Genomic DNA, 20,405 nt, shown 5'->3' with positions numbered 1-20,405 from the left:
CAATTGGTTGCCTCTTGCAGACACGCCAAACAGAAACCAAACTGCAGCCCAGGCATGTGCCCTGACCAGGAGTTGAACTGGTAACCTCTCACTTTGTGGGACAACATCCAACCAACAGAGCCACACCAGTCAGGGGAAGCTGCTCTGCCTTTTAATAAGCTGAAGAATCAGCACTGGAAAGGCCAAACTATGTAAATTCAATCTGACACCTGAAATATGTGTTAACTCCTGCTTCCAACCATAATGGAATAGAAGAAATCAAATTAAACAATTAGAAAACTAGACAAAATGCATGAAAAAAAAGGTTTACAAACATTGGAAAATAGGCAGTGCAGAACTGTGATCCTTGAAGGAAGGGGAACAAACGAGTTAAATACTGCAACTGCCCTAGCTTTCCTCCTAGAGTGTTTCCATGATACAGCATAAGGAGAGGGAATACAAACAGATCCCAGTGAATTTGGTGTATTGAGGAGACAGAGATAAGAGTATGAGGAGGGTAGGTAGGACGACGACCATGTCCAGCTTAAAGCAGCTAGAGGAGCTTGAGACCTTCGCCCATTGTCCTTTACAAGATTACAAAGGGTCCTAATATTTGAGAGGGGGGGGATAGTTAATTTTTACGAACCAGGGGTATGGACTTGGGGGGGATTGCTGGGGGAAGGGGGTGCTAGGTGGAGGGGAGCAAGGGGGAGAAAATTGGAACTGTTGTAACAATATAATCAATAAAAAACATTAAAAAAAAAAAAAAAAAGAGTATGAGGAGGCCCAAGATAGCTTCACAGGAGAGAATTCCAGAGGCCTTTTTCCCCTTGTGTATTTAATTGAATTTTAATCTGCTTCTATATGATGATGAACTACCCAAGACCAATGAAAGAATCACTAAAAAGTTAAGTAGAAAGAGCAGTCCCAGGAAGCTCACAGAGGGACAAAAGCAGAGTAGGAAGACCTTGTAATACATGCAGCATTGATTAAAGCCCTCATAAATGTAGTGAGATGAAATTAGCCCTGGGCTAAAGGCTGCACTGACACTATCCCAACAAAGTATAAAGCAAGCTTCAAAAGGATCAAACTGATTCCAATAAACTGCATCCCAGTTCAAAATTCAACAATATTTAAAGGAATATAATAAAATCCTGCACCCAACAATATAAAACTCATAATATCCAACATCCATTAAAATTATCAGACACAAAGAATCAATAACAACTCTTAAAAAGCAATAAACAGAAACAGACTCAGCAATGACACAAATAATATAATTAACATATCAAAGCATTAAAACAGTCATTATAAATATATATAACTCCATTTGACTTCCAATCAAGATGGAGGTATACGTAAACGTGTTTTGCCTCCTTGCACAACTACAGAAAAAATTACAACTAGACCACAAAACAAATATCACCCAGAGCCATAAAAAAAATTGAGCTTTATGGAAGCCCGACAACCAAGGATTTAAATAAGCCACATTAATCCAGGTGGGTAGGAGGGGCAGAGATGTGGAGATGAGCAGAGAGATGTGGAGATGGGCAGAGAAGCACAGAGATGAGGTGTGGCACAGAGAGGAGGTGGAACAGGTCATCCCACATTCACATATGGTAGATGAAAATTGAGAGGGATACCTCAATAGCAAGGGATTCTAACCCCAGACCAGACCACACAGCCCAGGGTTCCAGAGCCAAGAAGATAAATCCCCATAACTTCTAGCTCTAAAAACTAGGGAGGTTGAGTGGCAGAGGAAACTGGGATTTTCAGGAGACTCCTCTTTAAGGTCCGACACAGACTTAGGACTTATGCAGACCCACCCCCTCTGGGATTCAGCACCGGGCAACAGCTGGAAGGGCACCAGTGGCATATGGGGAGAAAGTGAAGTGACTGGAAACAGGGTGAGTGCCAGGAGACAGCTTACTCCCAGGCAAACCTCCAGAAGCCAGGCAACAACATTACCCCCTCTCTGAGCCCTCCCCCCACACAAAGCCACAAAGCAGTGAAACAGGTTGCTCCACTCCAATGATTACCTAAGGCTCCACCCCACACAATTTACAGGTGTCTTTTGTAGAACAGGCTATGCTACTAAGACAGGGAGTCAAAGCACCTCTACCTTACACAGAAACAAAAACAGGGAGGCTGCCAAATTGAGGAAACAAACAAATATGGCCCAAATGAAAGAAGAGAATAAAACTCCAGGAAAAGAACTAAACAAAATGGAGATACCCAACCTGTCAGATGCAGAGTTCAAAACACTGGTTATCAGCATGCTCTAGGAATTCAGCAGCATAAAAAAAGACCCAGGAAGAAATGAAAGTTACTGTAAGTGAAATAAAGAAAAGTGGCTCTGGCTGGTATGACTCAGTTGATTGGCCGCTGGCATGTGAACCAAGGGGTCACCGGTTCGATTTCCAGTCAGGGCACATGCCTGGGTTATGGACTAGGTACCCAAGTTGGGGGTGTGCAAGAGGCAACCACACATTGGTGTTTCTCTCCCTCTCTTTCTTCCTCCTTTCTCTTTTTCCTAAAAATAAATAAATAAAATCTTTTTAAAAAATAAGGTGAAATTTTTAAAATGAAGTGAAATAAAGGAGTAATCCTAGAGTATTCATTGCTGTAAATCCAGCTGTTTTCAGATCAGTTGTTGGTGCAGAGAAATGCCATTGATTTTTATAAGCTGATATATAATCAGACAAAGACAACATTGTTGTATCTTCTAATTAGTTTTCATTGTTTTTCTGTATATTATATTTTTTCTCTGTCAGTGATCATATCAACTGCAAATAATGAGAGTTTTATTTCTTTCATTTCAATCCTTACACCTCTTGTTTCTTTCCCTTTGTTTAAGGGAGAATTCATTGCCAAAATTCCATCACTATAAGACATAATGAAAAAATTCTTTCAACATAAGAGAAATGATACCAGATGGAATACTGGAGATACAGAAAGGAATGAAGAGCACTGGAATTAATAAATATGTGAGGAAATATTAAATATGTTTCTAATATTTAAAAATATATTTCAAAAATAACTATTTAAAACAGAACTAATAATATTATATGATATTATAGGCTGCATAATATATGTAGAAAGATATAAAAAATAGGACAAAGGCTGGGAGGATTGAATTTAAGATATAATGTTGTAATGTTTTCATAGTACATGTGAAATGGTATAATAGTATTTCAAGGTAGAATGTTAAAAGTTAGAGAGATGTTATGGTAGGTAGCTTTTAAGATGGCTTCCCTGGTCCACTTCTGTTATCTTTGCCTTTGTGTAATTCCTTTTCTTTCAGTGTGGAATGGATCTAGTGACTCACTTCCAACAAACAGAATAGAGTAAAATTTTGGGATGTCACTTCCAAGATTATGGTACAAAAGGCTCTGGCTTCTCTCTTGTTCACCCTCTCTATTAATCTCTTCCTTACTCTGATGGAAGCAGTTGCCATGTGGTAAGCCGCCCTACATAGAGGTCCATGGAGCAAGGAACTGAGGGTGGTTTCTGGCCAACAGTGAGTGAGGAATTGAGTCCCTTAGTATAATAGAATACAAGAAACTGAATCTTGCCAACAACCACATGAGTGCACTTGGAAGTGTAATCCTCCCTCAGTCAAGCCTTCAGGTGAGGTCACTGCAGCCTCAGTCTGTACCTTGATTGTCATCTTGTAAGAAACCTTGAACCAGAGAACCCAGCTAAATCAAGTCTGGATTCCTAACTCACATAAACTGTGAGGTAACTATTTGTTTCTTAGTTACCAAATTTGTGGTTGATTTTTTTATGCAGCAATACATAGATAATGTAGTTATAATTTGAATCCTCTAGAGTAACCACTAAGGAAAATGCATGAGATGAAGTATATAACTAATGAGCTTATAATAGAAATAAAATAAAATCTTAAAAATAATTATTCCAAAGGATAGTAAGAATAGAATTGAAAAGGTCCAACCATTATTGAGCATCAATCACAATAAAGAAAAGGGATCTAGTGCTAAGAATATTGAGTCCCTGCCTGGCCTTAAGAAATCCTGCATTCTAACTTTGGGGCAGGAATTCAGTCAGAAAAGTACATAAAGGAAAACCATTCTGGGTATATACCCAAACACCTTATTCCTTGGTGGTTAATGGGTAGAACTCTTTCAGGTACAGGGGAAACCACGAAGTAGATTTTAAGATAGGTCTTGAGGATGGCTAACATTTCAGCAAGCAGAGATATGGGAGACAGGCAACATATTCCAAGCAGAGTACACAGGATCAAAGGCTCAGTTTACAAAACTAGTTTGGTATTTTGAGGGAAAGAGTCAAGAGAAGACCAGAGATTTTAGAGCAGACCTGGAATATTGCTTTGTAACAGAAATCTAGCGCACCAATTTTCAATTCTTATGGTATGCCACAAGAATTTTTAAAACATGCACTACCTGACTATTTAGTCAGGGCCACTGACCCCTTTTCCCTTAGGCTGTCTAATTTAAAAAACAAATGACAACAGCCAACACAATAGCCATCCAGTATGAATAACCTGCCTTGGACCATAAATATATAGGTCATATAATAAAGTTGCATATGACTGGTCACTTCTTTGTACCAGAAATCTTTATATTACAAGTATAGGCACCTGGTTTTTTAAAAGTCACTTTGAAGAAAAAGGGTAGGTTATTACTATTATTATTTTTTTGTAAATAAATCAAAATTATACCTATTTTTGCTGATCAGCAAAAATATATAATATATATTTTGGTGTACCACAGAAATTTAGTAATAAGTTTAAGTGTGCCATGAGATGAAAAAGATTGCAAGTTGCTGATCTAGACAAAAGAAGGCTGTACAAAGGAGGGTGGGGCTACAACACCAAATTATGCAGAGGGAGCAAGGACAAAGACTGAAAACAAACACTGGAATTGACTGAGGCAAAGCAGAGCTTACTCGGGAGATGGTATTTATTTGCACAGTTCCCTCCTACCAGACCAGTGGCTGACATCACTAATTAATGACAGACTGGCACTGTAGATTGCCTCAGATTCCTCTTCAACATAGCGCTTTAGGAAGCTACTACCAAAACATCAGAATTGGTACAAGAGATGAAATGTATTTGTCACTTATGACCTAATAATTTAAAAAGCCTGGTCTGTAGGGAATGAAGGATCAAAGAGCTTATTTTGCCACCTACTCTGGAGGCTCATTACATGCAGACTGAAAAGTAAGAAGTATCCTCCTCAGCTGGGAAGTTTATAGTCTTTCCAAAATCATGAATCTCTTAGATAAAATAGAGGAGGCTTTAATAAAGAAGGCTGATTTTTACAAAAAGAATGAAATATTGTCATTTGGGACAACATGGATAGACTTAGAAGATACTATGCTAAGTAAAATAAGTCAGACAGAGGAAGACAAATACCATATGATTTCACTTACATGAGAATCTAAAAAACAAAACAAAACAGACACAAACTCATAGATACAGAGAAAAAAGCCCAATGTTTGCTAGAGGGGAGGGGAATGGAGGATTGGGTTGAAAAGGGAAAGGGAATTAGGTATAAACTTCCAGTTATAAAAGAAGTCATAAGGATGTAATGTACAGATAGCCTAAGAAATAGAGTCAATAACATCATAATAACTATATACAGTGATAGATGGTTACTAGACTTATTGCAGTGACCACTTGGTAAGGTATATAAATGTTGAATCACTATTTTGTACACTTGAAACTAATATAATACTGTCTATATCAAAAATAATTTTAAAATAAAGTTATAAAAAAAGAAGAAAGAAAGTTACAACTTCCAAAGTAGCAGGACCTCCTAAACCCAACCTGGCAATCAATGTTCGTTGTTTTTTTGTTTGTTTGTTTGTTTGTTTGTTTTTTAAGGGAGAACTAACTTCCTCCTCCTGATAAAGAGCACATAGGAAAACTTTAGAGCTAACATTATACTTGAACTGAATGCTTGGGGTGACATTGGTTAATAAAATTTATAGGTTTTAGGGGTACAATCCTATAATATATCAACTGTATATTGTACTGTGTCTTCACCATCCAAAGTCACTCTCCTTCTGTCACCATTTAACCCCCACTTACTCTCTTTTACTGCTCCTCAGCTCGCTTTCCCTCTGGTCATCACCATACTGTTGTCTGTGTCTATGAGCGTTTTTTAGCTTAATCCTTCACCTTTTTCATTCAGCTCCCCACCCACTTCCTCTCTGACAGCTGTCAGTCTGTTCTCTATAATCTATGAGTCTATTTTGTTTGTTAGTTAATTTTGTTCATTAGGTTCCACATATAAGTAAAATCATATGGTATTCTAGCTACAGGGCAATGAAATAAAGGGCATCCTGACTGGAAAATATAAAATAAAATAATTTATATTTTTTGATAACATGATCTTATAGAAAGTCTTATGGAATACACTAAAAATTAATTAGAACTAAAAAGTTTAGGAAGGTTGCAGGATGCAAGATTAATTATAAAAATAAATTATATTTTTTTGCCCTGGCTGCCAGATGGTTGAGTTGGTTGGAGCATTGCCCCATGCACCAAAAATTTTCGGGTTTGATCCCCTGTCGGAACACGTACAAAAGGCAATCAATCAATATTTCTTTGACATTAATCAATCTCTCTCTCTCTCTCGCCCCTACCCTCCTTCCCCCTTCCTCTCTCTCTAAAATCAATAAACGTACCCATCTTTGGGTGAGGATTAAAAAATAATAATAATCATTTATATTTCCACTCCGTAGCAATGAACAAACTGAAAATGGGATTAAGAAAACCATTCCATTTATAATAGCATCACTAAAAATAAAGTATATAGAAATAAATTTAATAAAAGAAGTTTAAAATATACACTCTGAAAACTAAAATACATTATGTAAAGAAATTAAGAGGACCAAAATAAATGAGAAGGCATCCCATGTTTATGAATCAGAAGACTTGATATAGTCAGGATAACAATACTCTCCAAACTGATTTACAGATTTGATGCAATCCCTATTAAAGTCCCAGCTTTCTTTGCATAGAGAAACTGATCCTAAAATTCACATGAAAATTGAAGAGACCCAGAATTTCCAAAACAATCATAAAAAAAGGACAAAGTTAGAGAAGTCACATTTCCCTATTTCAAAAGATTAATCAAGACAATGTAATATTGGCTTAAGAATAGACGTATAGATAAATGGAACAGAACTGAGAGTCCATAAATAGACCCTCATATTTACAGTCAATTTATTTTCAACATGGGTGCTCAGCCAGTAGAAAAACAATAGCTTTTTTAAACAGCATAATATCAATTTTATGACATAAGATTTATGGAAACTAGTTTGCAGTACTAAAAGGTGACTTTCTGTTTGCATGCCATTATTTCAAAACCTACAATACATATTTACTTATAAGGTAAACTCAAAACAAAGCCTTTTTTACCACATTTCTACTTCTTGGATTAAAACCATTACTGTATATTTTATGTGTCATAGTAACTGACATATTCAATCTAAAAATTAATCATATGTTTCACCCATATGTATAAATTAAAGAATATGAAGCAAATTGTTCATGTGGCCACCATACAAGTTTAGTTACAGGACACTGGTCCGAGCCCTGAAGCCCTCAGATTCTTCCGTTAAGTAACATCACTTGTCTATCCAAAAGTCTCCACATCCTGATTCTTGTGAACATTATCTCTTTTCTTCTTGCTACAGATATATCATATATTAGAGTTTAGATTCTCCTGTTTATATTCTTTTTGATTTGCCTCTCTCAGTCAATATTGTGAGTCAGCCTCGTGTGTAGCTAGAGCTTGTTTATCTTCAATGTTATTTAGCATTCCATTGTATGAATATACCACAAGTTGTCCATGGCCATACTGATAAACATTTCCAATTTTTACTATTACCAACAAGCTGCTATAATATTTTTTGTTGTGTGTTTTATGGAGCATATCAAAAGTCTATAGTTAGAAATGTCGTTGCTGAGTAATTGGGGTATGCATATTTTGAATTTTATTCAATAATGTCAAACTGTTTTCCAACCCATTTCTTCCACCTATACTTCCATAGAAGTAAGACTCCATTCCCATAGCACCAAAGATTGTGCATCACATATTTTTATTTTTGTAATTTTATGTTGTAATGGTGTCTTGGTATGATTTTTAATTGGCACTTCTGATTTCTAGTAAAGCTGGATAAATTTTAATTTATTGAACAATAAGTTTTCTCTGCTTATTGGTCTTTCATATATTTTCACATATTTTTATATTTTTTCTTAGCCGTGCTTCTCTGTATTCTGGATATTCAACACTGTGTAATGTTTTTGCAGATGTCTTCCTCCAATTTGTGACTTGTCTTGTTATTATCTTATGGTATCTGATTAACAAAGTGACTTCACATCAATGAAGTTAAATATAAAATCTTTCCTGTACAGTGAGTACTTTTTAATGGGCTGTTTAATAAGTTAATTTCCATCCTGAGGTTATGAAGACCCTCTCCTACATTATCTTCGAAGAGCTTTTTAGCTTTGATTTTCACATCATCTAGGTTTTCAATAAATTTAGAATTGATATTTTTGTTTGTATGATAAGGTACTAATATGGGAAACTTGTTTCCTGTATGGATATCCAATTGTCTCACCACCTTTACTGAAAACTATCCACTCACTGCTGATATGCACTACCTCCTCTAAAGTATGTTAAATCCATGCATGCATCCCTGATCTGTTTCTAAAATTTTGTTCTACTGGTGTAGACAACTACTCCAGTACTAATACTCCAGTACTGTGCTGTCTAGGACTTCTGGTAAATTACTGAAAAGGAGCTAGATGTAGACATCCTTGTCTTGTCCCTTTCTTAAATCTTCTGTAGTAACTCCAAAAATTTAGCAGTCAAAGCAAAGCATTGAGATGTTGAGGCAATAAGATAGAGCTGTGATTTACCCATGTCATTTTTCAGTAGATACTGTCTTCTGTTTTATCCATAATGTAACCCATTAACTCTCTAACACTTTCCTCTGCAACAATGAAATAATCTGGCTAAGGAATCCCATAAATTTCTGCAAATGGATGAATACAAGTTACAGTTGTTAAGGCAGAAAGATTATCACACATGAAGACTTGGAGTGTGGTTATTGTATCGCTGCCACCAAAGCCAACTCACCTCAACTCCATGTCTTCTCTACTGGACGTTACCAGAGTGAGGATGCTGCAAGGGTGGAGAAAGGAACTTCCAACAACAGCCTTTTCAGCAACTGATTCTCGATCAAGTCAATATATATATGCAAACAAAAAAAATGAACTCACTATCTTACCTCACAACATCTACAAAAATAAACTCAAAATGGTTAAAAGACAGAAATGTTGGATATAAAACTATAAAACTTGTGGGGGGAAACTGTAAATCTTCATGACTTTGAATAAGCAATAGCTTCTTGGATATGACACCAAAAACACGAACAACAAAAGAAAAAAATAAACTGGATATCATCAAAATCAAAAACTTTGGTGCTCCAATGAACATCAAGAAGATCAAACGACAACTCACAGAATGGGAGAAAAGTTTTGCAAATTCAATAACTGAAAAGAGACTTGTATCAAGACTTTATAAAGAACTATTGCAACTAAAATATCAAATAATCCAATTAAAAATTTTTAAAAGTTCTGAATAAACATTTCTTCAAGGAAATGATGAAAAGATAATCAATATAATTAATCATTAGGAAATGTAAGTTAAAATTACTATAAGATACCACTTCACACCCATTAAAATGGCTATTATGTAAAGACCAGTAATCCCAAGTGTTGACACAGATGTTGAGAAACTAAAACCATCATTATTCCCAATAATCAAAAAGTAGAAACAATCCAAATGTCCATCAACTGATGAATAGATAAATATGTGGTACATCCATACAATGAAATGTTATTCAGCAATAAAATTAAATGAATTCCTATTGATACTACAAAATAGAAGAACCAAGAAATAAGTCACAAAGAATCACATATTGTATTTTTCCATTTACATAAATGTCCATGATACACAAATCTATAAATACAGATAGTAGATTGATTAGTGATTCCCAAGGCTGTGGGAAATGAAAAGACTGTCTGGTGAAGGCTGAAGAGCATGGAGTTTCTTTGAGGAATAATAAAAATACTCTAAAATTTATAGTGGCTTTGGATGCACAACTTTGTGAATATACTGAAAACCAGTGAATTCTTCCCTTTAAATAGATGAATTGTATGGTATGGCAGGTCAATTGTGTACCCAAAAAGGTTTTTTTTAAAGGAGAACTAAGGAAAGGCTTGAGAGTCCTATCAAAGTACCTGAGTTGTACGTGCATTATGTGTGTCACTGCTGTCCTAAATTAGAAAGAGAATATGTTTCAAAGCCATACCCATAGTAGAGCCCCACTGGAATCTCAGGTTTGGGACTAGGCATTTCCAAAGCCTGCACTGTGCTGGACCCACACAGCAAGGAGCCAGTCACCAAGCTGTCTTTTCTGATTGAGACAGTGAGTAGCTATGAGGTGCTAAAGCCAGGTTAACATATAAATGTGATTTTCTGCCTTAGCAAACACTGTTCTAATTAAGTGAAATACTTTTAAATAATTATCAAAAGAGGGTTACTACTCAGTGGTCTCAAAACTTGGAAATGCCAGGACTTTGATGCCTGAGGGTTTTCCAAAGTGAGTTCAATGGCTCTTGTTTCCTAAATTAAGGCAGACAGGTTTTTCAAATGTCAACTGCATTGATTTGACTTAACTCATGGCCCAGTGGCTACAAACTGGTGTATTTCCTGCAGCTAAAGTGGGATTAGCAATGCAAGACCATATAGTAAGGCTAAATGCAAAGATGTAAGCAAACACAGTACGTTTACTGAGAACTATTTTTTTGATTTAAACTTGAAAAAAACGCAACTAAGTTTAAGGAAAATTTTTTGCTAACTACATTTATAAAAATAGAATGTTTTTCTAAGGCTGAGAAAGGTAGGGGGAAAGTGTATACATTGTGAAGTCATTCCTCAAACCATAGCAAATTGAGAGCTGTGGTTTAATATATAACCCAGATGGTCAGTTTTGTAATGATTTTAAGTTTATAGTATCTTCTCTTTTTTCTGGGGCATTATATTTCACTTGGCAATAGTTCATATCCTGGTTTCTCTCCAGCCACTTTTCAGAAGCAAAAATGTGCATTACGTCATCTGGTGGTTTAGTCTTGGTACACAGAGCATTACAGCAGCAACAATGATTTCTTGTAACCTGCCTCTGGCCTGTAGTGAGATTCTTAGGGAGGCAGTATTTCATGCAGTGTAATTTTGCCACCACCAAGGATGGCTATCACTTAAATAGCTGCAGAGGTGGTAGTGAATGAGGACATCACAAACCCGCCCCTATCCCGCTCAAACACCATTAAATGGATGATGAAGTGAACATGAGTTCCTAATATACCCATCACTCCACCATTTGCCATCCAAGGACCCTGAAAGCCTTTAGATTTGGAACTAAGCTTTATAATATAAGCATTTAATCTTTTTTTTTCTAACACTTGTAAAAACTGTTTGCTATTAATCTTGACTGTCACCAACAGTTCCTAGAATCTGGAATAACTACATATCCAAACAAATCTAAGGATTCTATTTTAGTAAACTGTTTTCTGCTTTGTAGTTGGGGAAATTAATCTCAGAACCAATTCTTGTTCACCTGTTTTGTGTGGCCAGCCTTGAATCCCGACAAATGTAACTTTGAAAATTATCACCATGGAAAAAAAAAGGAGAGAGAAATGAAGAGTCTTTATTTGGGCTCCATTATCTTTTCTCAGTAGGCAATGTGCAAGACAACTTATAATAAAATCTTCCCAAAAAACACATTTTATTTAAATCACTACCAAGAAACATCATTATGATCAATACTATGAAGAATTTATATTTTGATGATGCTCCCATGAAGCCCATAAACTAAATTACAAATATGTTACAATGGAGAAAAATAAACATTTTATGTATACCATACATAAAACAGAAAAAAAAGAAAAGTAAAACTCACAGAGTCGAAAGCAAGTCAGTTCCAGAGTAGGAAGTAAAATCTTTGCCTTGTATTGCTTTGTTCCAGGGCCTAACCCACACGGATGGTTTTATGTTTCTAGCAGCAAGTGGTGCCTTGCCTTTGATCCATTTGCCTCTGGTAAATACAAGCCTCTGAGGGACACAGGAAAAAATACTTCTAGGAATCCTGTAGCATGACGTTTGTTAACAGCCTTAGAGGGGAAATATTTGTCAGTATTTTACCAATATCCTGGTCCTACAGGTACTTAAAAGGCCTTTCTTAACTAATTTCCTTTCCACTGCTTCTGGTCCCCCTGTTATACTCCACTGATCCATCCTGCTCTTACCACAAATCAGTAGGTAAACAGACAAGTTTTAAATGGCATCTCGTGACATGAGCCTCTGGCTCAGTCTTGAGTTTAATACACCAGTAAAGTTAACACTTGCTTAATGGGTCTGTCAAAGAACTACCTCCAGAAAGGGCTTAAGCAAAGATCTCATCAACAGGCCTTAGGGCAAATCAATCTCTGCATCTTTGCATTTGCAGTTCCCCCAGCCTGGACTACCTTCAGGTTTTCCATGGTTAGCTCCTTTCCATATTCTCTTGGACTTCAGCTCAAATGTAACCTCCTTATTGTAGTAATTCCTGAGCATCTCAAGGAGTTCTCTCCTCTTACCACAAAACCCTCTATTACATGTTCCTGTAGTTACGTCCATAGACTCTACAATGAGACAGACCATGGCTTCTGCTCCTCACTAGTGTGACTATGGGCAAGTTATAAATTCCCTGAGTCTCCTGACCCTCATCTGGGTGATCCCTATTGAAACATCATGATGAAATGTAAAGGGAAACAAATTCTAGATTGAGAATCAGGCCTCTACTTTAGTGTCAATTATGCAACTAAACAAGTGGGTGATCTGGAACAAGTCACTTCCCTTCATGGGGCCTCAGTTTCCTCATCTATTCATTGGGAGGATTGGACTCCATGTGCTCTATCCCAGCTCTGAGAGTCTGAGTGGCTTATACTCTATCTAGATAGCCTGCATTTTCATACTCCTATCCCAAATTCATAACTGCCCTGAGGTTGGGCCCAGGTTAGCATTTCTGGCTGTCACTTGAGCTATCCCTTCCTTCTCCTAGACAATATTCAGTTCAACTTAATACAATGCACAGTTTAATAAGTGAAGATTGTAGCACCTTGGTATGTATGGTGCTAAACAATTGTCTTTTACAACCATCAATGGGGTCAGCATCACCTGTGATTTGTAGCTCAGAATTTAACCCTCTAAAATTGCATTTAATAATAAAATAAAATACATTACATTAATATTTTTCTTGGTATCTTCTTGCCAAATCCAAATGTTAATCTTTGTGCTCTTCCAATTAATAAACTGTCCTTTCCGTTGACCCATTATGGAAACTTCCAACCCGTGGCTTCTCTTCTTGCTTTTCCTGGTAAATGGCTAGTCCCCACAACCGTTAGGTGGCAATCTCCAAAACTTAGGCTACCACAGTTAGCCAACATATGAGCTCCAACACTATGAAGGCCCTGTATAAAGATCTGAGGACATAGCGATTAAAACAACCTAATATTCCTGAAACAAGGTACAGATATTCCCCACAGCCCACGCTTGGGGGTGGGGGAAGGGGAGAAGCAGATGATACCACTTAGGATATTTTTCATAACAATGGTAAGGTGATAGTCATGCCTTTCCTGAAGGGCAGCTGTGCTGCTGCCCCAGTGACTTTGTATAGTACCAAGTAGGAGGTCATGTAGGAAGCTTGGGTCAGCATTTAAAAATAGGGTGGCCAGTCATGAGAAAGGAGAGCCATAAGGGAGGGGGTAATATGGTTTGAAAGGATGTAGAGGGGCTCCCCAATTCGCCAAGAGTCTGGTGTGAAAGGAGGTGCCACACGGTTTTTGGATGAAGAGCTGGAGTAAAAAAGAGGAGACCCATTGGGAAACCTTCCTGGAGAACACAGCGGCATGGCTGATGAGACTGGAATTGTGGGGGCCAGCCTAATCAAGCACAGATTAGTGGGAGATGCCTGGAATGCTGAACTGTGACCTGGAATGCTGAGCTGTGGACTTCTGCTTTTTTGAAAGACAGTACCTCTGACTGGTGTATTCCGAAACTGGCCTGGTTTGGCAGGGGGTGGCAGGACTATGTGTTTTGGAGTGTTTTAAAGAGAGTGGAACTTAATAGCAGAAACCCGCCATAATTCTGAATCTGTATAACCTTTATATAAAAGCCCTTTTCCTTTTCCACCAAACAGTTATATTGGAAGTCACACTTCTTGGCGGTGGGCAATCGGACTCCACAGCTGTTCCAGAACAGCATAGGCTGGGGTTCTGTAACAGTCCCTGATTTGGGATTGAAAAATATGTTACCCATAAAAAGACTATTCCATCAAATCAAGCACAATTATATACTACCCTCACAAATGGTGGTTGATTAACAGTCCTCTCTCTTCCTATCCATCTCCTTCGGGCTTTACATTGCCTGCTCTGAAATGATGTCCTTTTACCCACCCTTTAAATTTTTGAGTTAAGTCATCATGGAATTATTTCAATTGAATTCAATAAAACTCACTGAGTAAACATTTTATCTTAGAGAACATGTGAGTATTTGCTTCAATAATAAAAGCAGACCCTTATGTTTACCTCATTCTGCTCTCCCAAAGGGAGAAAAAAAATGATTAAGGTACCATCAAGTTGCTAGCGTTTACTTTCCTGACTGGGTGCTTCCTGCATGATATCATCATTTTAACAACCCACATACAAATACTTAAATTGACCAGGGAGTTATGGAATCCACTAACAATTACTACCCTGATAATCTATGCAAGCAGAGCAAGGTGAAGTGAGGTCCTTATCTGAGAAGCACTAAAACATGTAACTCACATCTGGCTCTGGAGCCTCACTACGTTCAGAATGGAGGGAAATCAGAGTCTGTAAAATTTCAGCTTAACCACCAAATGTTATTTAGGGTGAGTAGGTTTATTTACAACTGTGTGCTTGACTTTCAAACCCCCCTTAACCTAAGTGAAACTAGGTGAAATTAATATCATAGAGTTTTCTAGATAGAAATTTTGTATTCATCCACAAAAGGGAAACAAAGCAGTGGCAGAACCACATTCCAGGCAGCCAATTCAGAAACACTGGCCTTGTTCTGAGCATCCAGGGCCAGCAGGTTCTATTTCTTGGTGTGACCAAATATGTCTTCTGAACCTCAATGGACATGCAAAAGACCTACTGAGTTGGCCTTGCACTTCCAAACACAGAGCTGAAACCCACTCCACTCACAAAGTGGACCAAACAGGTTTGGTTTTTCTTTTTTCCCATTAATTTTTTAGGCATTAACATTTGTAAACATTTCTGTGCCAGCTTAAACGGATCAACCATTTAAAAGTTTAGAAAAATGTCTCATTAAATTTTTTAAAAAAAGGGAGTATGGCGGCGGCGGCCGAAAGTGTCGCGGCGGCCGAAAGTGTCCCGGCGAGCCAAAGAGAGGAGCCGGTTAGAGACGATGCCGCGCTGGAAACAGCTGAGGAAGCAAAGGAGCCGGCTGAGGCTGACATCAACGAGCTCTGCCGGGACATGTTCTCCAAAATGGCAACTTACCTGAATGGGGAACTGACGGCCACCAGTGAAGACCATAAGCTTCTGGAAAATATGAATAAATTAACCAGCCTGAAGTATCTTGAAATGAAAGATATTGCTATAAACATTAGTAGAAACTTAAACCAGAAATATGCTGAACTACAGCCTTATCTGGATCAAATCAGTTATTGAGGAGCAGGTAGCAGCTCTTGAGCAGGCAGCCTACAAGTTGGATGCATATTCAAAAAAACTGGAAGCCAAGTACAAGAAGCTGGGGAAGCGATGAAAAAAGTCTTTTTTAATGTGGAAGTATATTTTATAAGATCTGAATCTGAGGCTGATGAAGTGTCAAAACTCTTCAAAAGGAAACCATGCTGGCCATCCCAGAAACATCCCACCATTGGAGTAGTTAAACTGGAGAATTGTAGCTACTCCTGAATTTCTCTTGGAGCATTATCCCTCGGAAACTCACACTTATAATCTCTTACCTTTTACTTTAACGCTTAGTTATCCATTTAGGACAGAGTCTCTCAAAGTTCAGGATAAATATGGACTCTTTAGTTGAATCAAATGAGAAGGCTTATTTTCTCTACATTATTTTCTTAAGTGGCTGGATTTTGAGTTACTGTGTAAATGGTTGTTTTTCTATTGATGCTAATGTATTGCTAACAAGATTCTCAATTAAAAAAGGAAAACAAAAAAAAAATTTTAAAGAAAGATGTACTTAAAAAAGGAAAATCACAGCAGACCAAGAAGCAGCCAAGTGAAACGACTCCTTAAGGCTCTTCTGTAACCAGCCTGAATTGGAGACAGATTACCGAAAGAAACAGCTAATCCTCATATTAGCCATTGAACTGCAGTCAGACTTGCCCTTTGGGGTCAGCCTCAGCTCCTCCTTGGTTTGGCGCTCTCACTGGTAGTACAGGAAGCACTGCCATTGGTCATTAGACCATTGTTGAACCTTGGTTGTCTCTGTAACTGTAAACACCTAGGTTCAGTACAATGCAGTCCTCGGGGCTCAGGCTATGGCAACAACTTGCAGGTGAAATTACCCAATGACTTGGGGTTTCTGGGATACTGGCAACTCAATCTCCCCCATGTAAAGGTGGTGCATTCAGCAGTGAAATGATGTTCCTGCAAGCATCTAGTGAATATCTATTTTCTCAAGATTACCTTCAGATTTACATTTTGCTTTAATGCATCACAACACTGATTTGAGTAAGTCAAAACCCAGGGATGGTCATCTCAGTTCTGTCACAGTCTGCATGATCTTGAACCATTTACTTATCTTCCCTGAGTTTCAGTTTACTCACCCATAGAATGGAGATGACAGTAGTGATAATAACAATAATAATGAAAATGATATCCTCCTTGCCCCACCTCACAAGCTTTGGTAAAATGTCATTATTGTTGCTAACTTTTAAAAAATTCTTATGTTAACTTATGTGAAATGTCTCATAGACAGCATACATACGAGTCATATTTTAAAATCCACTCTGCATGTTTCTGTCTAAGATGTACTTAAATCATTTACATGTCATGTGCTTGATATAGTAATGTTTAAAATTCTAACATTTTATTTTGTATTTTCTATTTGTTCTCAATTTTCTTCCATTTTCTTTTCCTGCCTTCCTGTGGGTTACTTGAACATTTTTCAAAATTTTAGTTGATTTATCCATAGTGTTTTTTAGTATTATTGCTAACTTCTAACAAGAAGAACTTACAATTTCTGCATGCAAACCAAGTAATGGAAAAGGAAATTTCACTGAACATGAAATATGGCTGTGGACAAGAGGCACCATGAGCTGATGAAGAGAGAATTTGGTTTGCAGTCAAGAGGCCAAAGTTCTAGTATCACCCTGTAATTAACTGTATGATCTGCTCTCTGGACTTCTACAGAAGAAACAGGCTGGATTAGATCAATTTTCAAATTTCGTAGGAGTAGAAATCTTCTGTCACATGAGCCCAACATGTAAAACAGTGCAAAGAAACATCTTTCCAATTGTGTAAAATTTGAGTTTAGCTGAAAACATTATGATTACAGTGTTAACTCAGTACTTGTCATTAATTCATTCCAATGAGTAGCAAGCAAGCAACGACTGATGAAGCATAGTTGGGTAGCATCATGACTCATACAGGTTCTAGCAAGTGTGACGAGTGGCGAGCAAGCGCCGGGTGCTGAAATATTTTTTCTCATCAAAATGCAGTGAGTACCAGGTTTGATGAGTTCTGAAGCTGACAAGATGGAATGTATTCAGCCGTAGTTCACATTTAGAATAAGAAAGAGTCTTATAATGATTGTGTACACTCTTGTAATATTTCTAAAGTGACAATACTAAATTGATGGTGCAAGCTACAACTAATGTCATCTTAGCATCAAAGACAGATGATGCTTTGTAGTTCCACCAACCTTGATGTCCATTCTCCAAACAGAATCTGGTGAACATAGTTTGAAAACTACTAGACATCAAATATCTCACATTCTATGGTTTGAATAACATAAGTAACTATTGGAAATGACAACAAGATCCAAGCACAGTCAATTAATGGCCATTTTGGAAGATATTTCCCTTGTGGCTAAAAAGATAAGTTCTGAAGGCAACTCTCAAGGAGGGATTTTCCAAAAGCTTAAAGCCTCCTCTAAATGGTTGGCAATGCTATATGTCTTCCCAAAGTGACTTCTCCAAAGGCATGCACATCTTATTTTGAGCTTCATTGTTTAAATGGAGCTACAGTTAAATGGAACCGCATGTACCTATTGGATATGGTATTTATCTCAGTGTAAGGTGAGAAAACTTTTAGGGACGTCCTGGGCCTGCCTGGCCATGGATAATTGGGGAAGCTTGAGCTCAGTGAACTGCAGTGTTGCTTATGAGCACAACAGCCTGCATAGGAGTGCATAGCTGTTTACTATGTAAAAAGCACCTTATGTCCATGATTTCCTCTGATGCCTTAACACAAGCCCAGGAAGACAGGCACTGTCCTCCTTCCCATTTTAGAAATAAGGAAACTGAAGACCAGACAAGTGAAGAAATTATCCAACGCTGCCCAGCTAGCATATGACAGCTAGGATTTAAACTGCTTTGTTAGGAATCCAAGTCCACAACATTTTCTGTGGCACCTACCTGCCCATAGACCTTAAAACATGGAGTCACAAAGCAATTCAGAGGGGTTTCATTTGGTAGTAATTTACATGCCACTCTCTCTGCCAGGAGAGGAGGGCTTAATTCTTTAGGTCTGTATCTTCCCTTTTGAAATCATCAGGAGCGCTCAAGATTGCCCAGACTGTCCATTCTAGAGAAGCCAGATGACAGACACAGAGACAGTCTTGACAGCCAGATTCAGCCAAGACATAATGGTGGCAGGGACCCTAAGAGGCAGAATTGTCATAAGGACCAAGTTTGTCTGACAGCCATAGGTGGATAAACAGCCAGGTAGATCACTTGGTGCTGAGAGCTGGTGATTTTTAAAACAGGTCACAAACAACCATCATTTTCAAGATATGACGAATTTTCTGCCACCCCTTTCCCAGAAGAAAGCCTTCAGAAATGCATTTTAATGGAAACCCCTTCCTTGGAATGTGGTCAGGTAAGACATAGTCTCTCTTACTGTGTGGTCTTCTGTGAAGCCCTGCTAGTTGCTCTATTTACTCTTTTTTTAAAAAAGCCCCACCTGCAGCTAACAGCTAGCCAGTCACTACCAGCTTAAAAGGTCCCACTTCTGGATGCAAATGACAGAGTGCCTCAGAACAACTGACCTAATGAAGGTGAGAAAAAGCTTTGTAAGGCTTCTGATTACACCTTCCTGTTGTCCCTAAACTTATGGTGCTTCTTTATGCAGGCAGTCCTTAATTTTCATGCTAGCAGAGGGGAACAACATCAAGAACTGTCTAGAAAAGAACATAATAAAGGACAACTCATATTTGAAGGGGTACTGTGTTGAGTGATATTTTACAAAATTATCTTCCTCATTATGTTTCCTTTAAGGGATCATGGAAATAACTTGCTTTTCCTGGTTTGGCAATGATAGTGAATCTAAGATAGGGGGAGGGGCTCCTCTGACCAATTCCCCACGGTTAACAGCCCCCTGAAGGAGATGACCAAAGGTCACTATGTAAAGACAGGCTAATCTCTTAATACAAGTGCCTAGAATATTCACTTCATCCTATAAACATAGCCATAGTTTAATGTCATAACAGAGGATAGAAGATGAGATGTGGCTTTCAAAGTTTCTACACTACCGTCATATAAACTGTCTGCTCTGTATGAGTTGATTTCCATGATAAAAATATTTCATTTTAGGACTTCTAAGACACAGAGAACAGCAGCACTGAGTTGTAAAACCCTAAGTAACATAATATTTTCCTGAAATATTATGTAGGTTTCATGTTAGTTATTTATTCAGCTTTGTAGGAACTGAAAACCCTGGAAAAAAGTAAAATTATTGCAAAAGGGTATTTTGTGAAGCTTCCATTTTCCACCCTCCCCTCACAACCCCCCAATAATGCATGTGAAGGTACTGTTTTTATACAACTTTGATCTTCCATTAGCAAATTCTTTCAAGTCAAATGCACTTCATTTCCCTCCTCACTCTAGAGTTTTAAATGGTCATTTGAAATCTAAGCAGAACCGGATGCTCAGGCTGCAAAACATCCATCTGAAGCTTAATTGCTCTGCTGCCATTTGGGAGGCATTTCACTGGGCAGATTTCTGTCCTTGGAAGCATTTCTTCTCACTTAACTGAATAGAAGCTGCCTGAACACATTTGAAAACCTGATTTACCCTTTAAGATCATATTTGAT

At 37.8% G+C, this 20,405-nt stretch overlaps 1 protein-coding gene and 1 pseudogene across 1 annotated transcript in view; one reads left to right on the top strand and one right to left on the bottom strand.

The window, feature by feature from the left end:
* The window catches only part of HS6ST2 (heparan sulfate 6-O-sulfotransferase 2), a 353,000-nt gene that overhangs the window by 292,296 nt on the left and 40,299 nt on the right, over positions 1-20,405 (bottom strand). The window lies entirely within an intron of this gene.
* Positions 15,533-16,000, top strand: LOC149990705 (biogenesis of lysosome-related organelles complex 1 subunit 2 pseudogene; annotated as a pseudogene).

Source organism: Furipterus horrens, unplaced genomic scaffold (assembly GCF_987537825.1).
Source record: "Furipterus horrens unplaced genomic scaffold, mFurHor1.1.pri manual_scaffold_17, whole genome shotgun sequence".
In the NCBI taxonomy this organism is placed as follows: Eukaryota; Metazoa; Chordata; class Mammalia; order Chiroptera; family Furipteridae; genus Furipterus; species Furipterus horrens.
The sequence above is the reverse complement of the archived record's forward strand: the minus strand, read 5'-3'. Positions and strand labels throughout refer to the sequence as shown.